The 13,907-nt window shown below is 38.7% G+C and overlaps 1 protein-coding gene across 1 annotated transcript in view; it reads right to left on the bottom strand.

Moving 5' to 3' along the window:
- The window catches only part of LOC133568280 (ephrin type-B receptor 1-B), a 576,210-nt gene that overhangs the window by 161,327 nt on the left and 400,976 nt on the right, over positions 1-13,907 (bottom strand).

Genomic DNA, 13,907 nt, shown 5'->3' with positions numbered 1-13,907 from the left:
ACACACACGCACGCACACACACACACACACACACACACGGGACGGCGTGGCAAAGTTCGTAGAGTGGCTGTGCCAGCAATCTGAGGGTTACGGGTTCAATCCCCACCTTCTACCATCCTAGTCACGTCCGTCGTGTCCTTGGGCAAGACACTTCACCCTTGCTCCTGATGGGTCCAGGTGAGTGCCTTGCATGGCAGCTCCCACCGTCAGTGTTTGTAAACGGGCAAATGTGGAAATACTGTCAAAGTGCTTTGGGCTCCTCAAAGAGGGGTAGAAAAGAGCTATACGAGTACAACCCATTTACCATTTACCATGGTATAGCTCGGTTGTTAGTGCGGCCGTGCCAGCAACTTGAGGGTTGCAGGTTCGATCCCTACTTCCGCCATCCTAATCACTGCCGTTGTGTCCTTGGGCAAGACACTTTACCCACCTGCTCCCAGTGCCACCCACACTGGTTTAAAAGTAACTTAGATATTGCGTTTCACTATGTAAAGCGCTTTGCGTCACTAGAGAAAAAGCCCTATATAAATATAATTCACTTCACCTCACATTTACACACACACACCAGAAGAAATGATCGTACGAGTTTCTTTTGGCAGACAAAGAAAAACATGATGGGGCGGTATAGCTCGGTTAGTAGAGTGGCCGTGCCAGCAACTTGAGGGTTGCAGGTTCGATTCCCGCTTCCGCCATCGTAGTTACTGCCGTTGTGTCCTTGGGCAAAACACTTTACCCAACTGTTCCCAGTGCCACCCACACTGGTTTAAATGTAACTTAGATATTGGGTTTCACTATGTAAAGCGCTTTGAGTCACTAGAGAAAAAAGCGCTATATAAATATAATTCTCTAATTCTCTCTCTCTAACAAGATCCGAATATGTCAAACAGGAAATAGAACTCAATAATAAAGCAGCAATTGTTCTACTCCTGAGGTCCTGCAAGGACGTCATTTTCAATGTTGCAGTAAGAAAAGAAGTGAAATGAAATCCTTTCTGAAGGCGTCCTCAAGTCGTTTCACTTCCTTTGGGAGGAAGGTAAGTTATACTTTGTCTTCTCCTCACGGGAGACTGACAAGTGCGGGAACAAACATAGATGGGAAGAAGAAAGGAGTCTGATGGAAGATACTTGCAGCACCGCTTTTTCCCAGCTTTTATTTGAAAAAAAAGTCGTCCGAGACACATCTGTGCGTCTACTAAAGTTGACTTGGACGGTCAACAGGGACAGGACACAAGAACGATAAACACGCCTTTCTGAGTTTTATTCCGAGGAGCCCATGATGGTATGAAAAGCCAAAGTAGGATTTCAAAGTTGACGAGTTGGACCAAAGGTTGAGACAAAACTATTTTTGTTGTGCAATTAAATGTCATATATTGCTGCTGTCATCCAGAATGGATGTACTTTTAAAACACACAAATACGCACACACAGACATACACACACACACACACACACACACACACACACACACACACACACACACACACACACACACACACACACACACACACACACACACACACATACACACACACACACACACACACACATACACACACACACACACACACACAGATTCTTGTATTTGTTACCTTCTTGAGACCTGAGAAAAATGCCTCCCTCTTTAGGACCACCCGTTCTAGACATATAAAGATTAGTATTTATAACATTATTAATATATACATACTATGCAAATATCAAAAAGCTTGTTGTGAAAAATGAGTTGGAATTTCACAAGAAAAATGCCACAATTTCATGGGAAAAACATAGGATTTTGGCAGTATTATTATATGTGTCCTCATTTTACTGAACGCAAATCAACATTTTACAAGAAAAACTGAACAGTTATGCAATATTATGAGAAAAGTTGGAATTTTACTCAATAACAGTCGCAATTTTACAAGAAAAGCTTAAAATGTTGGCAATTTTATGAAAATAGTCCTAATTTTAAAGTAAAGTAAAAGTAGAGTACCAATGATTGTCACACATACACACTAGGTGTGGTGAAATTTGTCCTCTGCATTTGACCCATCCCCTTGATCACCCACTGGGAGGTGAGGGGAGCAGTGAGCAGCAGTGAGCAGCAGTGAGCAGCAGTGGTGCCGCGCCCGGGAATCATTTATGGTGATTTAACCCCCAATTCCAACCCTTGATGCTGAGTGCCAAGCAGGGAGTCAACGGGTCCCATTTTTATTGTCTTAGGTCTGACTCAGCCGGTATTTGAACTCACGACCTACCAATCTCAGGGTGGACACTCTACCCACTAGGCCACTGGAGTAAGTGACAAAAGTCACAATTTTATCAGAAAAGTACCCCGCCTTCCGCCCGATTGTAGCTGAGATAGGCGCCAGCGCCCCCCGCGACCCCGAAAGGGAATAAGCGGTAGAAAAATGGATGGATGGAAATTTAAAATGTTGGCGATATTATAATATTCAAAAGTTTACTTTGAAAAATTATGACAGAAGTCATAATTTTACTCCAAAAGTGTCACTATATTACAAGAACAACAACAAATTGGCAATATTGTGATAAAAGTCAGAATTTTATATGACAAATAATCATTTTACATACAAAAGTAATAATTGTAGGAGAAAATATTGCAATATTAGAGAAACAAGAAAGAATATGAGAAATTGTTCCCAATTTTATAAGAAAAATGTCGACATATTGTAAGAAAAAGATGGTTTGTCTTTTAACCTTCATTATTTACTTCAAGTTATTACAGTATGTCTCTATATACATATTTATTCTATTTTTTTTTTTCAAATTAATTTTGGCCAAAGGGGGCGCATTTCAATTTCTTACATACACTTGTTATTACATATTTTGACCAGAGGGGGAGCACTTTTAAAAGCGACACACAGTCAATTTGAAAAATCCCTCCTTTTGGGACGACCCTCATTTTGATGGATTTCACCACCAGTGGTGCAAATGAGACATTCTCTATTACAGTGGTTCTCAACCTTTTTTCAGTGATGTACCCCCTGTGAACCTTTTTTTAATTCAAGTCCCCCCTAATCCAGGGGTAGGGAACCTATGGCCCACGAGCCAGATGTGGCTCTTTTGATGACTGCACCTGGCTCTCAGGTAAATCTGAGCTGACATTGCTTGACACGATAAGTAATGAATAATTCCACTTGTAATCACAGTGCTAAAAATAATGTTGAAAATATAAAACATTCTCATGTATTTTTAATCCATCCATCCGTTTTCTACCGCACCTGTTAAAGAAGTTGTGTTAATGGTAAGAAGTTATTTATTTATTATTGGTTAGTGTGGGGCTTGCCCTCCTGGGGGTTCTTCAGACCACCAAGCACCGACATGAGAGCCTGTTTCAGGATTACAATATTGTTTTATTTGTCAATAGTTTCCAGCAGTTGTCTTTTTCTCTTTCGTTCTCGCTCGCACTCTGGCTCCAGCTCCAACCCTGTCTCTCCTACTGGCTGCTGCTTATAACAAAGCGACAGGTGATTAGATAACAAGGCCCAGGTGGGCTATCTACGCACCAGTCGCTGATTTCGAGGCCGGTCCTGGCACACCCCGCTTCGCTGCAGGTCCACAGGCCACGCCACCTCAACAGTTAGCTTCAGAATAACAATGTTATTACAAAGAATAAGAGACCTATTATACTCTAGAAATGTTGTTCTTACTTAAATATGCACGCGTTTAGTTGTGTTCAGTGTTGAAAAAAATATCATATGGCTCTTACGGAATGCATTTTAAAATATTTGGATTCTTGGCTCTCTCAGCCAAAAAGGTTCCTGATCCCTGCCCTAATCAGAGCAAAGCATGTTTGGTTGAAAAAAAGAGATAAAGAAGTAAAATACAGCACTATGTCATCAGTTTCTGATGAATTTAATTGCATAACAGTGTGAAATATTACTCATTTGTAGTGGTCTTTCTTGAACTATTTGGAAAAAAGATATAAAAATAACTAAAAACTTGTTGAAAAATAAACATGTGATTCAATTATAAATAAAGATTTCTACACATAGAAGTAATCATCAACTTAAAGTACCCTCTTTGGGGATTGTAATAGAGATCCATCTGGATTCATGAACTGCATTCTAACCATTTCTTCACAAAAAAGGAAATCTTTAACATCAATATTTATGGAACATTTCCACAAAAAAATCTAGCTGTCAACACTGAATATTGCATTGTTGCATTTCTTTTTATAGTTTATGAATTTACATTCATATTTGGTTGAAGTAATATTAGATAAGGCTTCACGGTGGCAGAGGGGTTAGTGCGTCTGCCTCACAATACGAAGTTCCTGCAGTCCTGGGTTCAAATCCAGGCTCGGGATCTTTCTGTGTGGAGTTTGCATGTTCTCCCCGTGAATGCGTGGGTTCCCTCCGGGTACTCCGGCTTCCTCCCACTTCCAAAGACATGCAGCTGGGGATAGGTTGATTGGCAACACTAAATTGGCCCTAGTGTGTGAATGTGAGTGTGAATGTTGTCTGTCTATCTGTGTTGGCCTTGCGATGAGGTGGCGACTTGTCCAGTGTGTACCCCGCCTTCCGCCCGATTGTAGCTGAGATAGGCGCCAGCGCCCCCCGCGACCCCTAAAAGGGAATAAGCGGTAAAAAATGGATGGATGGATGTGTAAAGGATTTCTGTATTTGTTGCTATTTTTCAATAAATATATTTTTTAATAATTTTTGAATTCCTGCTATTTTTAGAAGATTTTTTTTTAAATCTCACGTCCCCCTTGGCATACCTTCAAGTACCTCCAGGGGTACATATACCCCCATTTGAGAACCACTGCTCTATTAGATGCAATGTTATTGGGACCATGATTTATGTCCTGAATTTTACCGTGAATTGATTAACGTGGACCCCGACCTAAACAAGTTGAATAACTTATTCGAGTGTAACCATTTAGTGGTCAATTGTACTAAATAAGTACTGTACTGTGCAATCTACTAATAAACAGTTTCAATCAATCACTTGGTCACACCTCCTCATATGGAAGCTATTTTTCCTTCTTGGTGTCTCAAGAAGGGAAGAAATACAGGAACACACACACACACACACACACACACACACACACACACACACACACACACACGCACACACACGCACGCACGCATGCACACACACACACTCACACACACACACAGACAGCAGCATGTGTGACCGTAGCGAGTGGCTGCTCTGCTCCAGGCTTAATGGAGGGCTTGACCTTCGCTATGCTGCGTTATTTCCACCCTCCCCAAAATTTCAGAGGAAAATAAGAATGAAGGTGGAGAGCAGAATGGAAGGAAGAGCACAGGTTTCCACTTTTTCCTCTCGCCAACCTTTAATTTATTTCAGCCTTCTGCTCAATTTACAGCATGCTGAGCTTTACAATGATAAGGTGGTTGAGGAGGACGATGTCCTTTTGGGGTCATTGCTATCACATCCCGCCATCATTCCTTTATACGCCGAGGCGGCATATAAACCATCTTGACTGCTGGACTGGATCTTTAATTTGAGTTTTGGGAAATATTAACACGGCATCAGTCTTTTTACTACAACTGACTGCTTAGTAAACAATGTCATTAGCACCGATTAAAAAAATCTGTTTTGTTGTGGGATGTGTATTTACATGTATTTACATTTACAGGGCAGCACGGTGGACAGGGGTTAGTGCATGTGCCTCACAATACTGAGTAGTCCTGGGTTCAATCCCGGGCTCAGGATCTTTCTGTGTGGAGTTTGCATGTTCTCCCCGTGACTGCGTGGGTTCCCTCCGGGTACTCCGGCTTCCTCCCACTTCCAAAGACATGCACCTGGAGATAGGTTGATTGGCAACACTAAATGTTCCCTAGCGTGTGAATGTTGTCTATCTATTTGCGTTGGCACTGTGATGAGGTGGCGACTTGTCCAGGGTGTGCCCCGCCCTCCGCCAGAATGCAGCTGGACGGGACATGCGGTAGCAAATGGATGTGTATTTACATGCAGGTATTGCTCCATGATGTGTTGCTCTCTAAAGCTGCAGATGACTCCAATGTTCTGTAGTGTAGAATAATACTAACTGATTTGTATAGGAATGCATGTGGAATGATAGATTATTCTGAGTATTACAATAATAGCAAAAGTGGTGTACCTTTAACATTTGAATGGATATCGTACAAAATCCCGGTACCTGGGAATCGATATCGGTACTCAATAATACAAATGTTTGGTACGTTTTCTGTGTGTTCAAATGTGTCAATAATTGTTAATTGTTCAAAAAATATACAATATATATAAATATTTTTACTTACAGTTTTTTATATCCGCTAGGACAGTGGTCCCCAACCTTTTTGTAGCTGCAGACCGGTCAACGCTTGGAAACTTGTCCCACGGACCGGGGGAGTTGTTTGTTTTTTCATAAAGAAATACAATCATGTGTGCTTACGGACTGTATCCCTGCAGACTGTATTGATCTACATTGAGTCACTAAAGTCCCAAATGTCAAACGGCTCGTTTGGAACTAGGCAAACATTTGTTTATTCATAGCCCCACCATGATTCCATGGTTTAGATCAGGGGTCACCAACCTTTTTGAAACCAAGAGCTACTTCTTGGGTACTGAGTAATGCGAAGGGCTACCAGTTTGATTCACACCTAAATCCATTGCCAGAAATAGCCAATTTGCTCAATTTACCTTTAATAAATAAATCTATATATATATTAAAATGGGTATTTCTGTCCGTCATTCCGTCGTACATTTATTTTTGTAAAGAATAAATTATGAAAAAAACACTTAATTGAACGGTTTAAAAGAGGAGAAAACACACACAAAAAAATGAAAATTAAATTTTGAAACAGAGTTTATCTTCAATTTCGACTCTTAAAAATTCAAAATTCAACCGAAAAAATTAAGAGAAAAACTAACTAATTCAAATTTTTGGGAAAAAAATTAAAAGAAATAAATTATGGAACATCATTAGTCATTTTTTCCTAATTAAGATTATTTTTAGAATTTTGATGACATGTTTTAAATAGGTTAAAATCCAATTTGCACTTTGTCATAATATATAACAAATTGGACCAAGCTATATTTCTAACAAAGACAAATCATTATTTCTTCTAGATTTTCCGGAACAAACATTGTTAAAGAAATTCAAAAGACTTTGAAATAAGATTTAAATCTGATTCTAAGGATTTTCTAGATTTGCCAGAATATTTTGTTAGAATTTTAATCGTAATAAGTGTGAAGAAATATTTCAAATATTTCTTCGTCGAAAAAACAGAAGCTAGAATGAAGAATTAAATTAAAATGTACTTATTATTCTTTAGAAGAAAAAAAAAATGACTTCAACATTGATTTAAATTGTCAGGAAAGAAGAGGAAGAAATTTAAAAGGTAAAAAGGTATATGAGTTTAAAAATCCTAAAATCATTTTTAAGGTTGTATTTTTTCTCTAATATTGTCTTTCTGAGAGTTATAAGAAGCAAAGTAAAAAAAATAAATGAATTTATTCAAACAAGTGAAGACCAAGTTTTTAAAATATTTTCTTGGTTTTTTAAATTCTATTTGCGTTTTGTCTCTCTTAGAATCAAAAATGTCGAGCAAAGCGAGACCAGCTTGCTAGTAGATTAATACAATTTTAAAAATAGAGGCAGCTCACTGGTAAGTGCTGCTATTTGACCTATTTTTAGAACAGGCCAGCGGGCGACTCATCTGGTCCTTACGGGCTACCTGGTGCCCTCGGGCACTGCGTTGGTGACGCCTGGTTTAGATACAATTTTGGGGTGTTGCGTTGATCCCAAAATACCAAAAAAAAAGGGGCCAACAGGTAAGAAAATTTGTTTTTTCATCTACCCGGGCCGGATCTGGCCCACGGGCCAGGAGTTTGATATGTAGACACTATTGCTTCACATCTATTATTCAGGAAGCAGAGGATGAGGGAATCCCATCCAATTTCGTAAAAGGCAATAGTGCACGACCAACATGGCCCCACCTATCGATTAGCTTTAGGAGGCCAAACAAAATACAAAAAAATAAAAAGAAAGAGGCTCTGATCTCTTGGTATAGTTCTATCCAAAGCCATGGGAAAAGGCTGTGGGTCAATACAGAAGCAGCAAAGACTCTGTGGGGTTGGGCTGGCGACTTAATAAAGCCAGTGTGTGTGTGTGTGTGTGTGTGTGTGTACAGACGGATCGATGTGATTCACCCCTCAGACGCAATGCATTTTCACAGCAGGGGAAAGCACGGGTCAACATATTTGCTTCATCTCCAGAAGAAAGCCAATAACGGTGGGAGAGATGCAGTAAACAAAAGGGTAGCACATATTATATACATTGGAGACACCGCTTGCAGATATCAGCTAAGATATGTAGTTGATGTGATGATTCAGGACATGCACCGATGGCAGTGATTTGATGGGGACGTGGCCGACCTTTAACCCCTCCATGATACTGTAAGCAAGGGCTATGACTATATATATATATATATATATATATATATATATACATATATATATATATATAGTCATTTTAACTCAGGGGACGCATGAAGAAAAATCTATGTTGAAAAATCTATTCCCAGGAAGGCCAAACTTGTAAAATCATGGTATATTAACTTAAAAATATGACAAGAAAAAATATTTTTTTCTTTGTTTCACTTTTGCCCAAAATGGAACCAGCACATTCTGAAAATGTACACGTTACAAATAATCCTCTTGACAAAACACGTAAAGTTAGTTGAAAATGATGAGGAAATGGTGCAGCTGTAAAAGCACCATGAAGAACACAATGAATTTAAGACTCTGTCTCAGTGTATCTACAAAGCCATTCAACTGTGAGCCACAGCCTATCTCGGATTGAACAAAATACAGAATAAATATTAAAGAAAAGCTGTTCTCGGTATTTGTCATTTCCACATGAATAAATGATAAATGGGTTGTACTTGTATAGCGCTTTTCTACCTTCAAGGTACTCAAAGCGCTTTGACACTACTTCCACATTTACCCATTCACACACACATTCACACACTGATGGAGGGAGCTGCCATGCAAGGCGCTAACCAGCATCCATCAGGAGCAAGGGTGAAGTGTCTTGCTCAGGACACAACGGACATGACGAGGTTGGTACTAGGTGGGGATTGAACCAGGGACAAAACTGCAAACTTCCCAAAACAAGTGAGACTCCTGCTCAATCTCCCATACAGGAGTCACCTAACTCAAGCCCACTTTACCAAATTGGTATGGCTTAGAGTTGAGGAAAGAGTACAGCAAATTGCAATGTGCCTGGTATTCAAAATACTCAGAGAAACTGCCCCCAAGTACCTGTCAAACTATTTCACCAGAGTAAGTGATGCTCACAGGTCCTACACGAGAGGGAGTTCCTCAGACCTTGTCCCCCCCAAATTCAAAACTCTCATGGGAAAAAATTACATTCTAATATTTTGCCACCACACAGTGGAATGCACTACCAACCGACCTTAAAATTCGAACTTCCCTACTAGATTTTAAAACTGCCATAAAATCATGGCTCAGCTTAACCTCTAACTGCTCTGAACTCGCAACCAAATTGATCCTCAGCAACTTTCTGAAGCATCAAACAGGTTTATATGTGGTTATAATGTATATTTTATATATATATATATATATATATATATATATATATATATATATATATATATATATATATATATATATATATATGTATATACGCCGTATTTTTCGGATTATAAATTGCTCCGGAGTATATGTCGCACCGGCCAAAAATGCATAATAAAGAAAGAAAAAAACATATATACCTCGCACTGGAGTATAAGTCGCACTTTTTGGGGAAATTTATTTGATAAAACCCAACACCAGGAATAGACATTTGAAAGGCAATTTAAAATAAATAAAGAATATTGAACAACAGGCTGAATAAATGTACGTTATATGAGGCATACATAACCAACTGAGAAGGTGCCTGGTATGTTAACGTAACATATTATGGTAAGAGTCATTCAAATAACTATAACATATAGAACATGCTATATGTTTACCAAACAATCTGTCACTCCTAATCGATAAATCCGATGAAATCTTCTTCCTTGATGTCGCTTCTAAACAACTCTGCCAACTCCAAAGGTATGTGCCGCTTCCTCTTGTCGTTTTCTGCTGCATATTTCACTACGTCCAGCTCGTAATCTGCAGGACATGATTTCCTTTTCGGTGCCATTTTTGTTCAGCCCTTCTCAGTTTTTATAAGTTACTGCCAATGTTGAAATTATCCATTTTAATAGCTACGGCAGTAGCATATATTATATAACAGTAAGCATCCCATGACCCACAATGCACTTCTGCCATGACCCTCCCCAGCCGAATTCGTATTGGTTGACGTGTGTGTGATGATTGCTGACATTTTCTTCGTCTCTTCCGCAAATGAGATAAATAATATTATTTTATATATTACGGTAATGTGTTAATAATTTCACACATAAATCAATCCGGAGTATATGTCGCACCCCCGGCCAAACTATGAAAAAAAACTGCGACTTATAATCCGAAAAATAGTATATATATATATATACATATATATATATATATATATATATATATACATATATATATATATATATATATATATATATATATATATATATATATATGTATATATATATGTATATATATATGTACATGTATATGTATATATATATATATATATATATGTATATATATATATATATATATATATATATATATATGTATATATATATATATATATATATATATATATATATATATATATATATATATATATATATAATAGCATAAGTTTGTTTTATTGATGCTCATTACAGAGAAAACTTGCTCACAAAGATATGTAGTTTCTCATTCGGGGCGGTTTAGCTTGGTTGGTAGAGTGGTCGTGCCAGCAACTTGAGGGTTGCCGGTTCGATTCTCGCTTCCGCCATCCTAGTCACTGCCATTGTGTCCTTGGGCAAGACACTTTACCCACCTGCTTCCAGTGCCTCCCACACTGGTTTGAATGTAACTTAGATATTGGGTTTCACTATGTAAAGCGCTTTGAGTCACTAGAGAAAAAGCGATTTATAAAATATAATTCACTAATTCACTTCACTTCATTCACTTCCGCTAATAAATAGAAGGATTATTATTTTTCTTGGAACATTCTGCTTCCACTTTGTGCTTTTTCACGGAAACATTTTTTCAAAGCACGAGGTGTTCAAAGAAAAAAGACGTCAAATGGCAGAATTTACGTTGGGTCGAGGAGGAGGAGCCATAACCCCACACTTTACTGTGTACCTCTTGCTTTCTCGGCACTGTATAAACCATTAGCTTGCCTAACAGAATTGCTATTGCGACATCCAGTGGACACATTAACAGCAGCAGTTCCTTTCATTTAAAAATAAAGCTCTTTTCCACTTAGCTAACTCATCTCGCTAGCCGGATTAAACCAGTTAGCGGGCCTGATCCGGCCCACGGGCTGCATGTTTGACATCCCTGCTGTAAGCTATATGTGCTGATAAGCTGATTTGACCGACATGTACAGTTATGGTCAAAAGTTTACATACACTTGTGAAGGACATAATGTCATGGCTGTCTTGAAGTTCCAATCATTTGTACAACTCTTATGTGTTTGTGATAGAGTGATTGGAGCACATACTTGTTGGTCACAAAAAACATTAATGAAGTTTGGTTCTTTTATGAATTTATTATGGCTCTACTGAAAATGTGACCAGATCTGCTGGGTCAAAAGTATACATACAGCAATGTTAATGTCCCTTGGCAAGTTTCACTGCAATAAGGCACTTTTAGACCCAAAATAAATTCATAAAAGAATCAAACTTTGTGAATTTTTTTGGTGACCAACAAGTATGTGCTCCAATCACTCTATCATAAAAAAAAATAAGAGTTAGAGAAAGTATTGTAAACTCAAGACAGCCATGACTGTAGGAGCCTAAATACTGTTTAAGTTAATTTACATTTTATGGAAGGTGCTTTATGTTTATTCAGCCTAAAGGGGACTATTTACTTTATTTGCATGATAAGAACATGTATATATTGAATGCTTAGAGTAATTATATAAAGCTCACTTTGATTGTAATTATTACATTTGTCAAAATGATTTGATGACGTAAATGTTTTAAGTGCATATATGGCGGAAGGATCTGTGTGGTAAGGTGGTTTTTGGACGCAAGGTGTTATGGGTAATTGCTGTCAGGTGCAGTGGAATTGAGCCACACAGTTTTTTGACCTCACTCATACTTATTCTCATTCATACTTTTTCTAACTCGTACTACAACAAACTTTCTTTATTTTGTCATTCATTTGTTCCCCCATCGTGACTGTTTTATGTTTTGAATTATTAAGTTGACATGTAAACCATACAAATGAAGAAGAACGTCTGGAGTTTTGTTTTGTTGTTGCCGCAGCAAGCGGAGTGAATGTGATAGTAGAGGAGCGTCAAGCTAAGGCTACTTTAGAAATCTACAATGACATTATGTTCTTTACAAGTGTATGTAAACTTTTGACCACGACTGTATACACAATGAGTATAGATGAACCGTATCAGAACAAGATTGGTTGACATTGAGGTCTACGACAGAATATAGTTTTGTTGTAGTAGATAATTCAAAACAGTAGAGCAGGAATATTGAACTAAATCGTTTTAAGGGCCACATTACCAAAAAGTTCAAGAACTGACATTTCTCTTCACGAGTGTTATTGTGTATATTCCAGAAGAACCGTCGTCCTCTACAGTGCACTTTTGGTTTGGTCTATTTGTTTTGCCAGAGTTACAAGAGCGCTCTGCTGTTTTTTAGAACCTCCTGCAAAAAAAAGCTGCTCAAAGATCCCCTCTGAAATAGGTGAACGACATAAATCATGAAAAAAAAATGTGTAACTGCCAAAATGAGATGATTTAAAGGGGTGCCTTGAGGAAGGCCTCAGTTATGTAAACCACCCATGTGGCCCCAGTGTTCTCTGTTTACGAGCAAAGTTCTAATGTCAATGCAAGGATCTGCCAATGTGTTTACAGTGGTCCAACATCCTCTATACAATAGGATCACTTTAGTGCTTTTAGGGATTTGCTGCAAAAGTGTTTGTCTCCCAAGTTTTGAACTGAACCATTATGGTGTCTTTCTGGCTTGACGGCTTTGGACCACGGGCTTCCAGTTGACTAGCCCTGCATTAGAGCATTCCTGTCTCAAGACAATCTTTGGCTGATTTTTTCGTAGTAGATAGGGGTGTAATGGTACGTGTATTTGTATTGAACCGTTTCGGTACGGGGGTTTCGGTTCAGTTCGGAGGTGAACCGAACAAGTTTCCACACGGACATATTAGGTAGCGCACCGCACGTTGTGTAAACAATCCACACCGAGGCACAACACACGGCATGCTAGCAGCGACCGAGCTAGGACATCATGTAAAAGCCAGAGATGGAGGACGGAGGTTTGCCAACATTGTTGAGCAGCAGTAGGGTATGCTTTTGCCAACACGTCAAACATGCAAACCCCTTTGAAGCGGTACCACCGCGTTCAAGCAGCCTCTCCTCAGCGAGTCAGGCAGGGCTGAAGCAATAACAAATGTTTTTATAGCAGCAGATTTAAGACCATCCATCCATCCATTTCCTACCGCTTGTCCCGTCCGGGGTCGCAGGGGTTGCTGTATTGCATTAAAAACTAGATTTTGACCCACTTCTATGGTGGAAGAACAATAAGCCCATATATCCTCTTATTGCCAAATTAGCCAGACTGGGGGAGTAAAGAAAAATTAATCTGAGGCTGAGTTGACTTGAAACTGTTTAGTGTTGCACTTTTTTTATTTCATCTGAGCAACAACTTGAGGCAGTTTAATGTTGATTAACATGGACCCCGACTTAAACAAGTTGAAAAACATATTGGGGTGTTAGCATTCAGTGGTCAATTGTATGGAATATGTACTGTACTGTGCAATCTACTAATAAAAGTCTTAATCA

The sequence above is a fragment of the Nerophis ophidion genome, linkage group LG14 (assembly GCF_033978795.1).
Source record: "Nerophis ophidion isolate RoL-2023_Sa linkage group LG14, RoL_Noph_v1.0, whole genome shotgun sequence".
Classification (NCBI taxonomy): domain Eukaryota; kingdom Metazoa; phylum Chordata; class Actinopteri; order Syngnathiformes; family Syngnathidae; genus Nerophis; species Nerophis ophidion.
This window is presented reverse-complemented; position numbering and strand designations above follow the sequence as displayed.